The sequence below is a fragment of the Microtus pennsylvanicus genome, chromosome 9 (genome assembly GCF_037038515.1).
Source record: "Microtus pennsylvanicus isolate mMicPen1 chromosome 9, mMicPen1.hap1, whole genome shotgun sequence".
Lineage (NCBI taxonomy): Eukaryota > Metazoa > Chordata > Mammalia > Rodentia > Cricetidae > Microtus > Microtus pennsylvanicus.
The window spans coordinates 51,975,876-51,988,591 of record NC_134587.1 but is presented as its reverse complement, the minus strand read 5'-3'; the positions used below and the strand labels follow the sequence as shown (position 1 = coordinate 51,988,591).

At 39.2% G+C, this 12,716-nt stretch overlaps 1 protein-coding gene across 3 annotated transcripts in view; it reads right to left on the bottom strand.

Annotated features, from left to right (window-relative positions):
* Positions 1-12,716, bottom strand: part of Nr6a1 (nuclear receptor subfamily 6 group A member 1) — a 169,401-nt gene that overhangs the window by 99,430 nt on the left and 57,255 nt on the right. The window lies entirely within an intron of this gene.

Below are 12,716 nucleotides of genomic sequence, written 5' to 3'. Positions count from 1 at the left end.
AAATCAAACCCAGGATGTCTTAGCAGTCTAGCACAGTTCAATCACTGTTTATTTTGAAAACATGAATCTTCACTTAAGAATTACTGTCTTTATGATGAAATACTGATATAGCTCATAAATGCTTTGATTGACAACTTAAACTACAAACTGATTATATCCTATATATAACAGACTAACTTGGTCGGATGGTGGTGGTGAAGTGAGCGCCTTTAATCCCAGCACTAGGCAAGCAGAGGCAGCCAGAACTCTGAGTTCGAGGCCAGTCTGGTCTGGTCTACAAGAGCTGGTTTCAGGGCAGGCACCAAAGCTACACAGATAAAAGCCTGTCTCAAAAAACCAAAAAATCAAAACAGAAAAAAACAGACTACTCAGCAACAGAGTACTTAACTGAGATTCACAAAGCCCTGGCTTAATCTCGAACACCACAAAAATGAAGGCAGCAGTATAAACTTTTCAGGACTAGCCTATACCCTCATTTTGTCATAGAACCATCTCTAAGGTATCAGAGGTACTACTTAACATTAGAATGCTTTTTAAAAGATTTAATCCATAAAGAGAGAGAGAGCGCGCACCTGTGTGTTTAAGTATTGTGGGTGTCCATGAGGTCAGAATCAAGAGTCAAATCCTAATCTAGTTACATTTCTATTGTTCTAATGAAGACAAAAAGCAACTTGAGGTGAGGGGAGGGTTTATTTAACTTATATATTCTGGGTCACAGTTCACTGATAGTAGCTAATGCAGGAACTTGAGGCAGCAATCTGAAGGCAGGAACTAAAGAAGAGGCCATAGAAGAATGTGGCTTACTGGCTTGCTTCTTATGTATAAAATTTCAGACTGTGCTCTTACAGAGGACCATCTGCCTAAGGGTGGGACCACTTACAGTAATCTAGACCTCCAACATCAATTATCAATCAAGAAAATGGCCTACAGGCTTGCCCATATGCACTCTGGCAGAGGCACTTTCTCAAGAAAAGGTCTTTCCAGACAAAACACCAACCAGAATAGAAATCCTGGAGCTAGAGTTATGGATGGTTATAAACCACCTCACCTGAGTGCTAAGAAGTAAACTCTGGCCCTCTGCAAATGAAGTGATTGCTCTTAACTTCCAAACCACAGCCAGCCCCAACATGAGAATTCTCAGGACTGAGTTTCTCAAATTTATAAATTGGAAGACATCTTATATATGCACATTGCAACTCTCCAAAGAGACAAAATTAATACTAAGTATTCACATTTCAGAATAAGTTATATATTATAATCAATTATATACTAAATACTTATAGGCATGTTTTTATTACATGTCTTTGTGATGCTGTTTGTTTGTTTGTTTGTTTGTTTGTTTGTTTGTTTGAGACAGGGTTTCTCTGTAGCTTTGGAGCCTGTCCTGGAACTAGCTCTTGTAGACCAGGCTGGCGTCAAATTCACAAAGATCTGCCTGCCTCTGCCTCCCAAGTGCTGGGATTAAAGGCGTGTGCCACCACTGCCTGGCGTGATGCTTTTTTATGTATACAAAAACAAGGATTCAAAGAGGGCTCAAAAAGATCTTTAAATAACAATTATTTTATGTGTGGGTGTTTTGCTTGCATGTATGCACACAGTGCCAGAAGAGTTCAGAAGAGGGTGGAACCCTTGGAAAATACTGTCACCTTTAATCCAATCACTAAGAAGGCAGAGGCAGAGGGATCTCTGTGAGTCTGAGAACAACCTGGTCTAAAGAGCAAGTTCTAGAGCAGCCAGGGATAACGAGATAACCTTATGTAAAAATAATTTTTTTTGACCTTTTAAGGATGTCCAAACTTTGAAATTTTGTATCTTGTACTATGAACTTCACTGCTTCCCAATATAGTATAACTTGTTTAACAGCTATGTTCTAATTGGCCAATACATGATGTTTGAAAATCATGATGAGGACTGGCGGTGGTGGTGCACATCTTTAATCCCAGCACTTGTGAGGCAGAGGCAGGTGGATCTCTGTGAGTTTGAGGCCACTTGGTCTACAAGAGCTAGTTCCAGGACAGCTAGGACTGTTACACAGAGAAACCCTGTCTCGAAATCCACCCCCCCCCCCGCAAAAAAAAAAGACAAAGGAAAATGAATATGAAAAAAGAAAATAATGATCAAGTAAAAGGTCTATACAATGATTAATAAGACATAATACATAAAGTTTATATACCTAGCACCTATGTAATAACCCAGGTACAGCAAAGACATCTATAACCCCAGTGCTTACGAAGTAGAGACAGTTCTGAGCCTGAAGACTGCTGGCCAGCCAGTCTAACCAAGTTCAATGAGACTATCTCAAAAAATAAAGCAAAATTTCGTAGAGGAAAAGACACCCAATGTTAACCTCTGACCACAGTACACATGTACACACACACATACACACACACACACCTTTTTGTTTGGTGACTTGTACTGTTGGGAGTGGAGGTGGGCTCAAATGAAGACTTCACCCATACCAGACAAGTGCTTATCTGTGAGATACAACTTTGACCCAAAAAACACATCTATTTTACCGTGTGTGTTTTTTTAAATGTATTTTAGGTAGAGCTAGTGCGCACCTGAATGAATAACACAGCACTTCCCTCCCATGGACAAGGCTCAGGATTCACTGTTCTACACTCTGTGAGGAAAGGGCACTTACTTTACCAGTGTAATGGATTTACTACTTTTTTGTTTTGTTTTGCTTGTTTTCCCAGACAGAGTTTCCCTGTGTACCCTGGCAGTCCTGAAACTCACTCTGTAGACAAGGCTGGCCTTATAGCTCCACCTACCTCTGTCTTCAGAGTGCTGGGACTAAAAGTGTGCATTAACATTTCCTAGCGGATTTAAAACTTTAAATTTTACTTAATTCTTATTATTCTGGGGATCAAACGCATCAACGGTACTTCATAAGTAATCTATCACTGAGATAGATCATCAAACCTTTAAAATTTTTCTAAATAAATTAAGATATTTTACAATATACCAACTTTCATGTCCACTGCAACCTTAAGGATAACTGCTCTGAACAATGAATGCTCCCAGCAGCCAGTGGCCCGCAAACTCTGAGTTTGTTTCTAATTGGTATAAGAAACTGAGTAACATGTGACATAATTAAGACTGGGTCTCCTGACTTCAACTATGTGTAATTCTCTAAGTAACTGTTTAGATGGTCTTAACAAAACACTACAAATTTAGCAAATTATAATATTAACTATAACTGAAATTTGTTTATCATATGCCAGAAATTTTTCTATTGCTGAACTCATTCAAGTCTCAGGAAAATTCAGTGATAAAGAAAATTATGGATCTCCATTTTGCATATGAGAAGCTTGTGCCAAAAGTCACAAGGCTACAATCACTTTATATATAAAAAGTACAGCCATACAAATTGAGTTTATAAACCGGGCGGTGGTGGCGCACGCCTTTAATCCCAGCACTTAGGAGGCAGAGGCAGGCGGATCTCTGTGAGTTCGAGGCCAGCCTGGTCTACAAGAGCTAGTTCCAGGACAGGCTCCAAAGCTGCAGAAAAACCCTGTCTCGAAAAACCAAAAAAAAAAAAAAAAAAAAAATTGAGTTTATAGATAGTGGCAAGAAAACAACAAAAAAGGAAGATTTGCTTGATGTAACCACACAACCTTGCTCCCTTATATCCAGTGTCTATACCAGCAGCCACTAAAATGTACTGACAAGAGTCTAGGGTTATCACTGATATACAATCAGGGCAAAGGAAATTCTTGGCAGTTTTCTCTAAACAATAATTCCTCTCCTATGCAAAGTAAGCACCAACTGGGTCTTCCCAGCTTTATCACACTAAGTCTTGACAAGAGCCATTCATTAGTGTCCAAATTCTACCTTTTCCAGACTGATGACATGTGTCAATCCTTGATTCCTGGTGCCACTTTCTTCTGCCAACCCAGGAAAGGTTTCAATGATGCCTTTGGCTCTTCTTAAATATTTTTAAGTCACAATGCAGCAACTGACACCATGCTATGAGTACCAGCTACTAATGATTGATATTCTTTTTCACAATTTTTTATCTTATTATTTTTAGACTTACTTCATGTGCATGAGTATTTTGCCTCAATATACGTCTGTGCACCTTATGTGTGCTTGTTACCTGAAGAAGCCAAAAGACAGCATTTGAATTCTCTAGAGTTACAGGTGTTGACTGAGCCATCATGAGGTTGCTAGGAATCAAACTGGATTCTCTGTAAATCAGCCAGTGCTCTAAATTCTCCAGTTTTACATCTTAATTCATCTGCTCAGGTTAACTGAATAATACCTGGTACAGTTACTCAAAAGAGTTCCTCACTGAAAATGAACAACCTAGGAATTAATTTAACACGGAAAAGTAAGACTTGATTCCTATGGGATTGCAAAATTTTAAGTAATACCTCAAACATATAAAACTCAATGTTAACGATGGGATAGAAGAAACTGTCTTTCACACTGGGCCAATTTGCCATCTCAGTGTCCTAGCCTACTTACTTCCTCTTACTATTGTCTCAAATAAGAATATGTTCCAAACCACTGAGTTTATGAAAGATTTATTACTTTTAATTATGTGTTGGGAGGGTGTACAGATGTCAAATTACCTGGAGCAGGAGTTAGCCACCCAATGTGAATGATAAATTAGAATTCAGGTTTTCTGCAAGAATGCTGCCAGGCAGTGGTAGCACACCCCTTTGCCTTTAATCCCAGCACTTGGGAGGCAGAGGCAGGTGGATCTCTGTGAGTTCGAGGCCAGCCTGGTCTACAAGAGCTAGTTCCAGGACAGGCTCTAAAACTACAGCGAAACCCTGTCTCGGGGGCGGGGGTAGTAATTGCTCAGCCATCTCTCCAGCCCTACCTACTTAAATTTCCAATTCCTATCCTTGCTTTGACAAAACACAATTTTTTAAAATTTAATTTAGTGTGTGTGTCCGTCCTATATTGTATGTAAGTATGTGCCGAGTGTGTGTACACATGCACATTTGTGTATGGGGAGAGTGGCATGTATACCATGGCACAACTGCCGAGATCAAAAGCCAACCTGCAGGAATTGGCTCTTCCCATCACATGAATTTCAGGAATTGAAACCAGACATCAGGCTTGGCAGAAAGCACTCTGACCAATGAGAGCATGGGGACCTTGGGGGGGAGGACTGAAGGCGGGAGGGAACAGGCTGGGAGGGGGGGGGGCAGAGAAAAATGTAGAGCTCAATAAATATCATGGGAAAAAAAGAAAAGAAAAACACCTGGGTTACAAGGAAACTATCTCAAAAACAAAATAAAAAACAACTGCCAAAGTTAAAATCAAAAAAAAAAAAAAAACAAAAGTAAAATAAAATTAGAATCAGAGTCACAGCACAGAATTACTTCCAAAGGTTAAATTCATGCAAATACTTTCTTTTAGAAGCTGTGATTATATAAATAGATTTACCATTTAATGCCTGATGCCTGTAATTAATATAAAACTAGGTGACATCAATAGTTCTTTTTCCAGGAACCACCACTTTTAGTTCTATGCTACAGAGATATTAAGACTAGCTAGCAGCAACAGTATTCCATCTGTAAGCCACTCCTACCAGATAGAGACCAAGTAGCAACAAAATTTCATTATCTAACTCCCCAACAAGTGACAGATGCATTCTTATATTTAGTAATTCAAGTTACTTTCAAAATTCTGTGTTTTATGTGTAAATATTTAGGGAGATACCTTTGCATGGGGTTTCCAATTATGTTACCTAATTTAATCCTCAGAATAAATGAGGTTGGAACCTATATATTCACTTTATAGATTAAAGAAAACAAAATATGTGTGAGAAGAAAGCCTTATTAATAAAGTGACAAAGCATTAGTTTAAAATGTCTTTAAGGGGGCTGGAGAGATGGCTCAGAGGTTAAGAGCACTGACTGCTCTTCCAGAAGTCCTGAGTTCAATTCCCAGCAACCACATGGTGGCTCAGATCTATAATGGGATCTGGTGCCCTCTTCTGGCATGTAAGCATACATGGAGGAATGTTGTATACATAATAAATGAATAAATCTTTAAAAAAAATAAATAAAATGTCTTTAAAGCACACACATGCCAGGTGGTAGTGGTGCACGCCTTTGATCCCAGCATTTGGGAGGCAGAGGCAGGTAGATCTCTGTGAATTCGAGGCCAGCCTGGTCTATAGAGCTAGTTCCAGGACAGGCTCTAAAGCCACAGAGAAACCCTGTCTCGAAAAACAAAACAAAAACCATACACACGTGCTAGTGTGGTGGCATACTCCTTTATTACCAATGTTGGTGTTGGTGAATTTGAAGCCAGTCTGGTCAACACAGCAAGTTCTAGGCTAGCCAGAGCTACAGTTAGACTCTCTCTTTCTTTTCTCTCTCTTCTCTCTCTCTCTCTCTCTCTCTCTCTCTCTCTCTCTCTCTCTCTCTCTCACACACACACATATACACACACACCATATATAATGAGAATACAAGACTATTCTGACTAAAGACAGACAAGTTTTTATGTGAATGTGCAAACTAAAAGAAGTCCTAAGCAAAACATTTGATTTTATTTAATAACATATAAAGGGTAGCTATGTTGATTTTAATAATGTAATTCAAAATCAGGCTGTAGTGGCACACACCTTTAATCCCAGCACTTGGAAGGCAGAGGCAGGTGGATCTCTGTGAGTTCAAGACCAGCCTGGTCCTCAAGAGCTAGTTCTGTAGACCAGGCTGGCCTTGAAATCAGAAATCCACCTGCCTCTGTCTTCTGAGAACTAGGATTAAAGGCACGCACCACCACCACCTGGCGAGTTTATACTTCCTGTTTCTCTCAATTTCAAGAGGTCCAGAAAGCCTCTGGAAATACTTATAGCTCCTTGTGAAAAGAAAAAAAAAAGTGTGTTTAAGCATTGCAGATCTCTCTGGAAAAGGGACTGTGAGTGAAATTATAATGATATGGTAACTTCTTACAAACTCAAAACCAGTTTGAACTAAGAATAATTAAACATTGAAACAAAGTTAGTAAATATTCAGCTATATAGCTGTCAGACAAGGTGACCCTTAACTTTTAAGTTCTTTAGAATCCATCAATACATAAATCCCTTAGGCAAATTCATTTAAAAGACCCAATGTGAGGCTGTGGAGGTGACTCAGTGCTCGCTGCACCTTTAGAGGGTGAAAATCTGGTCCCCAGCAATTAAGTCAGGTGGCTCATGACCATCTCCGTTGGCTGGCATGCGATGCAATACTTTTTCTTATTCTTTAAACTCCACGAGTACCTGCAAACATGCAGTGCATGTGCATGTACAGACACACACACATATTTTTGTAAACATTAATAATAATAGGAAAAATAACCAATGTATTCCTTAAATGTGAACAAACTAAAATTAAAGGCTTAAAGCAAATTGAAGAAACACGGACAATAAAGATGAAATATAGTTGGGTGGCCGGGCGGTGGTGGCGCACGCCTTTAATCCCAGCACTCGGGAGGCAGAGGCAGGCGGATCTCTGTGAGTTCGAGACCAGCCTGGTCTACAGAGATAGTTCCAGGACAGGCTCCAAAGCCACAGAGAAACCCTGTCTCGAAAAACTAAAAAAAAAAAAAAAAAAAAAAAAAAAAGAAATGTAGTTGGGTGTAGTGGTATACACCTTTAATCCCAGCACAGGCAGAGGTAAGAAGATCTCTGCGTTAGAGGCCAGTCTATATAGGTAATAAATAAAAAAGTCTTTTATAAAAGTGGAAAAGAATCAAGTTTCTTCCTGTGTAGTATTTTAAAAACTTTGTATTGGATTTCTTTTAAATGATCTTTGCCTGTGTCTGATAAGCAATACCAAGCTTTATATTATTTTAAACTGATAATCAGAAGTAATGGTTTTTATAGATTTATTTATTTATTGTTATAGATGCAGCATTCTGCCAGAAGAGGGCACCAGATCTCAATAAGGATGGTTGTGAGCCACCATGTGGTTGCTAGGAATTGAGCTCAAAACCTCTGGGAGAGCAGTAATTGCTCTTCAACCTCTGAGCCATCTCTCCTGCCCTCCTTTCGTTTCTTTATGCTTACACATCACAACAGAAACTCAGCAAAGCCTCCAAGTAAGTTTCTGTGGAAGATGGAATAAAATTATGCAGAATGTCAACAGTTTTTATTTGAACCAAATTCTCACTGGTTAATTTTTTTTCTCACAAGAAGTGCCATTCAGGTACTTTAAAAATTAATTTGGCCAGGCAGTTAAGTGTTGTACGTCTTTAATCCCAGCACTGAGAAAACAGGTGGACCTCTGAGTTCAAGGCCTAATCTATAAAGGGAGTTCAAGGACAGGCTCCAAAGCTACAGAGACACTCTGCCTCAAAAAACCCAAAATACATACATACACACATACACACAAATGAATTTGAGCTGGTGGTGGTGGCACACACATTGAATCCCACACTCAGGAGGCAGAGACAGGAAGTTCTCAGCCAGGGCTCCATAGTGAGATTTTGTGAGGAATAAAGAGGAAGAAAGGAAGAGAGGGAGGGAGGGAGGGAGGGAAAGAGAAAGTTAGTCGGTTAAGTAATAAAAATAACCATTCAAGCCAGACGGTGGTGGCACACCACCTTTAAAATCCCAGCACTAGGGAGGCAGAGGCAGGCGGATCTCTGTGAGTTCGTAGCCAGCCTGGTCTACAGAGCTAGTTCCAGGACAGGCACCAAAGCTACAGAGAAACCCTGTCTCAAAAATAACCAAAAAACAAAACAAAAAACCACCACTCAAAACAAAAGTCAGATACATCTGGCATTTTAGTTACTCTCTGCAACCATTTTAAGATTTTTTTCTATTAATTATGTGTATATGTGTGGTATGTACAAGTGTGCATGAAGGCTTGAGGTAACAGACCCGTGCAACAGGAATTGGGAGTTACAGGTGGTTGTAAGGTGGGTGCTGGCAATCAAAGTCGGGTTCCCTGCAAGAGTAGCACATGACCTTGGCTGCTGAGCCATCTGTCCAGCTCCATTCGGTATACGAGAGTATACATACAATTTTGTTCTTTCAGTATGGAAAATCGCTCGAGGCATCTGCAGTAATTTAGTTGGCCATGATTCTAAGCTCAGTAGTTTTGTTTTCATCTTTTCCTCAGGGATATATGGCTTTGGACCTACTTTCTATTATTACCGACAAATAAGAATTTACTTGTTTGATATAGCTCTCCAGTGAAAGTTCTACGCAAATTATGAGCAAGTCCTGTGGTGGGCAGGAAGAAGCAGTACAACAGTGAGCACCAAACCACCAAATCCGCTGTTCACGTGCTGGCTATGTTAACTCTGGGTAAGTCAGGGTTTTCTCAGGGAAACATGGGCTAGAGTTAAAGAGACAAACCCTACTACATACACAACAGCCCCCAATGTATGTTACCATCTTTCTGATTCTTGTATCTTAATAATTAAAATATTACTATAAAATTGGTAAATGACATCTTCAGAACAATAATCCACTGAAAACCACTTGCACAGATGTCCACTTGTGTCAGCAGTATAATCGGCAATCTCACAACCCTGCAGCTCATCACCTTTCTGCTGTGTGCAAACTAATGTCACAATTTAAGCACACTCAACTTGAAACCTTGGAAACCATAAGAGAGACCCAACAGCAGTGAAGTCACTGCTCACTGGTCCTTAGAACATGAAAGCAGACCAAAGACAAGCAACCAAGCCAGCCTTAAGAGGACTCCATGGAACATTCAACGCTGTCGGTGAGTTTGGGATTAAAAATGAAAAAACCACCAACCGTTGACTGTACCTTGGGATCCTTACAAACAACAAATTTCCTGAAGCAAAGAAAACATCCTAAGACATCACATGAAACAATAATATGGTCTGTTCTCTAAAGATAACTAGAAACTTTTTAAAAGCTTCTATGTTTTACATTGTTCATTTATTTCGTTTGAAATATTTTGATACCGAAAGGCTTCATTTTAACAACATATAAGGAGTGCCACAAAAGGACCAAATGCACTCAGATGTCTTCTAGAAATATGCCATTCTAGCCGGGCAGTGATGGCGCATGCCTTTAATCCCAGCATTCGGGGGGCAGAGGCAGGCGGATCTCTGTGAGTTCGTGGCCAGCCTGGTCTACAAGAGCTAGCTCCAGGACAGGCTCCAAAGCTACAGAGAAACCCTGTCTTGAAAAACCAAACCAAACCAAACCAAGAAATGTCCCATTCTGGTAAGAAATAGGGTGAATTAAAAATATTTATTTAGTATAAAAATGAAACCTAATTAAATATTTTATTGCTATTTCTTCCACATCCTTTCAAGATTTTGCTTTAGGGGTAAGGAGAAGATTTAGTCAGCAAAAATAGCATAAGACTGTTTACTGTCTATACAACTTACTATACTGTACCTGCAATTGTAAAAAGTGGTTAGGATTTGACAGCCCCCAGGAAAGCACCAGCTACTTACTGCTGATTTCTATCGCTATGTGCTTATTTAAATACTTCCTAATTTCAAGCAGAAAGATACAGAATGAATTTTGGGTCATTTCTAGCTGTTTGACCCAAAGTATCCAAGTTTGTTTTCTCAAGTCTACAAAGGGAGATGACAGCCTATCCCTCCCAGTTTTGATTTAATGAGAAGATGTATAAGAGTAATTTGAACTATTTCTAGCTTACAGCAAATGTTTACTACATAAACTATTACCTAACAACAAACATAATCTATGTTACTTTACCTTGAAAATAAGTACTTGGACTTCTCAGTTTGAAAGAAAAGATGAATCGATGTCTCTGAGCTCTGCTTTACAGACACTCCAGTCCATGTGATCAGAGCTACCTGTGAAGTTCTTAGATAGCACCTTCCTCTTCATAACTTTTCCGACTTCAAGTTCTTGCTCTGCAGTCAAAGTTATCTTAATTATGAGTCCTTAACCATACAGCTGGCTGGTCACTAACACGTAACAGACTTCAAAGAACCATTGTGAGAAGACAACTCTGGAGATGGGGAAGACCAATGCAATCTCACCAACTGGAAACACTGATGGCTGCATTCAACATTCATTGCTGTCGGTGGGTTTGAATGTCAATCAACTCACTGATGAATGAATGCAAACTGCGGACCAAAAACCACAAGGAGGCAAAAATACTCCCAGACAATCACCAGAGCACTGTTCCAGGTAGGACTCCAAACTTCTACTTAAAGCTTTTTTAGTTTGTTTCTAATATGAAGGAAGTTCTATTATTCCTAGTACTTTTTGTTTTTTTCTCAAACATACCAAGTTTAAGGAAATTATATTATCACAGGCAAAATGAATAATGCCTTAACATCATACTTAAAAATGCTTTCATAATTTTTAAATTAAAAAGAAACATTCTCATTATTTTAAATCCATCTTAAAAAGCATTCCCTCTGTGAAAACCATGAAAGAACATCCATTTGATAATATTTCCTAAACAGTTAAGACCATAAAGTTAAAATTTTATAACCTTGAAGACTGCTGTTTCACCAGAGGACTTGAGTTGAATTCCCAGCACCCACATGGCAGCTCACTACTATCTGTACTCCAATTTCAGGGGATCTGACACTTTCACATCAATGCACATAAAATGAAGTTAAAATCAGAAAACAACTGAGACATAACTAATTTTGGGAAAGTTCAATGGTAACAAATTGAGCTCAATGGTCTTCAACTTACATTTTCACCCAGTTATATACACTTAGCAAACAAATGTCATTTTGACTATTTCTTTTAAAATAGGTCTTATTATTCCACATTAGGTAGCTCAAAGTGGCCTTGAACTTCTGATTCGCCTGCCTTACCCTCCCAAATACTAGCACTACAGGTGTGCACAACAAAGCTTGGTGTACGTGGTGCTGGAAATTGAACCAGAGGCTTTATGTATGATAGATAAGCACTCTACCAATAACTGCAGTTCCTGTGTGTGTGCGCGCGCATATGTTAGTGCATGTATAAACCAGAAGCAGGAGTTAGATATATTCTTCAATCACTCTCCAACTTTATTGACAAACCTGGGGCACAGCTATTCTGCAAAACCAGAAGGCAATCAAGTTTCAGGAAGCCTCTTATCTCCAGTTTCGTGTTCCTCACTGTCATGCACGGTTTCTACAAGAGTGCTGGGAAGCACACTCAAGGCTTCACGTCTGCATGACAAGCACTCATCTAATGAACCACCTCCCCGTCCCCATCAACTTTTTCTCATTCTTTTTTAAATTTTGTTGTTGTTGTTGTTTTGGTATTTTGAAACAAAGTTTTTCAGTAGCTATGGAGGCAGTCCTGGAACTCACTCTATAGAAGAGGCTGGCATCTGCCTCCCGAGTGCTAAGATTAAAGTCGTGTGCCATCACCACCCGGCTCTTTCTCATTCTTTTGAATGATTGTATGTCTTATTATGAATACTCTGGCTTTTATGGTTCAAATACTTTTCTTTTAAAAAAAATCTCTCAACCAAAACTATGAGGCCCATATACTCTTACCTTTACAAAATATGTTCTTAAAATAATAAAAAAAAAACTAAGTAAGATGAAAAACACCCATTTTGTGATAACAAAAACTAAAATAAAATAGCAACTCTGCAAATTCTTTTTTTTTCTTTTTTTCTTTTTTCCGGTATTTCGAGACAGGGTTTCTCTGTAGCTTTGGAACCTGTCCTGGAATTAGCTCTTGTAGCACAGGCTGGTTTCAAACTCACAGAGATCTGCCTGCATCTGCCTCCCGACTGCTGGGATCAAAGATGTGCGCCACCACTGCTGGGCATCCAAATT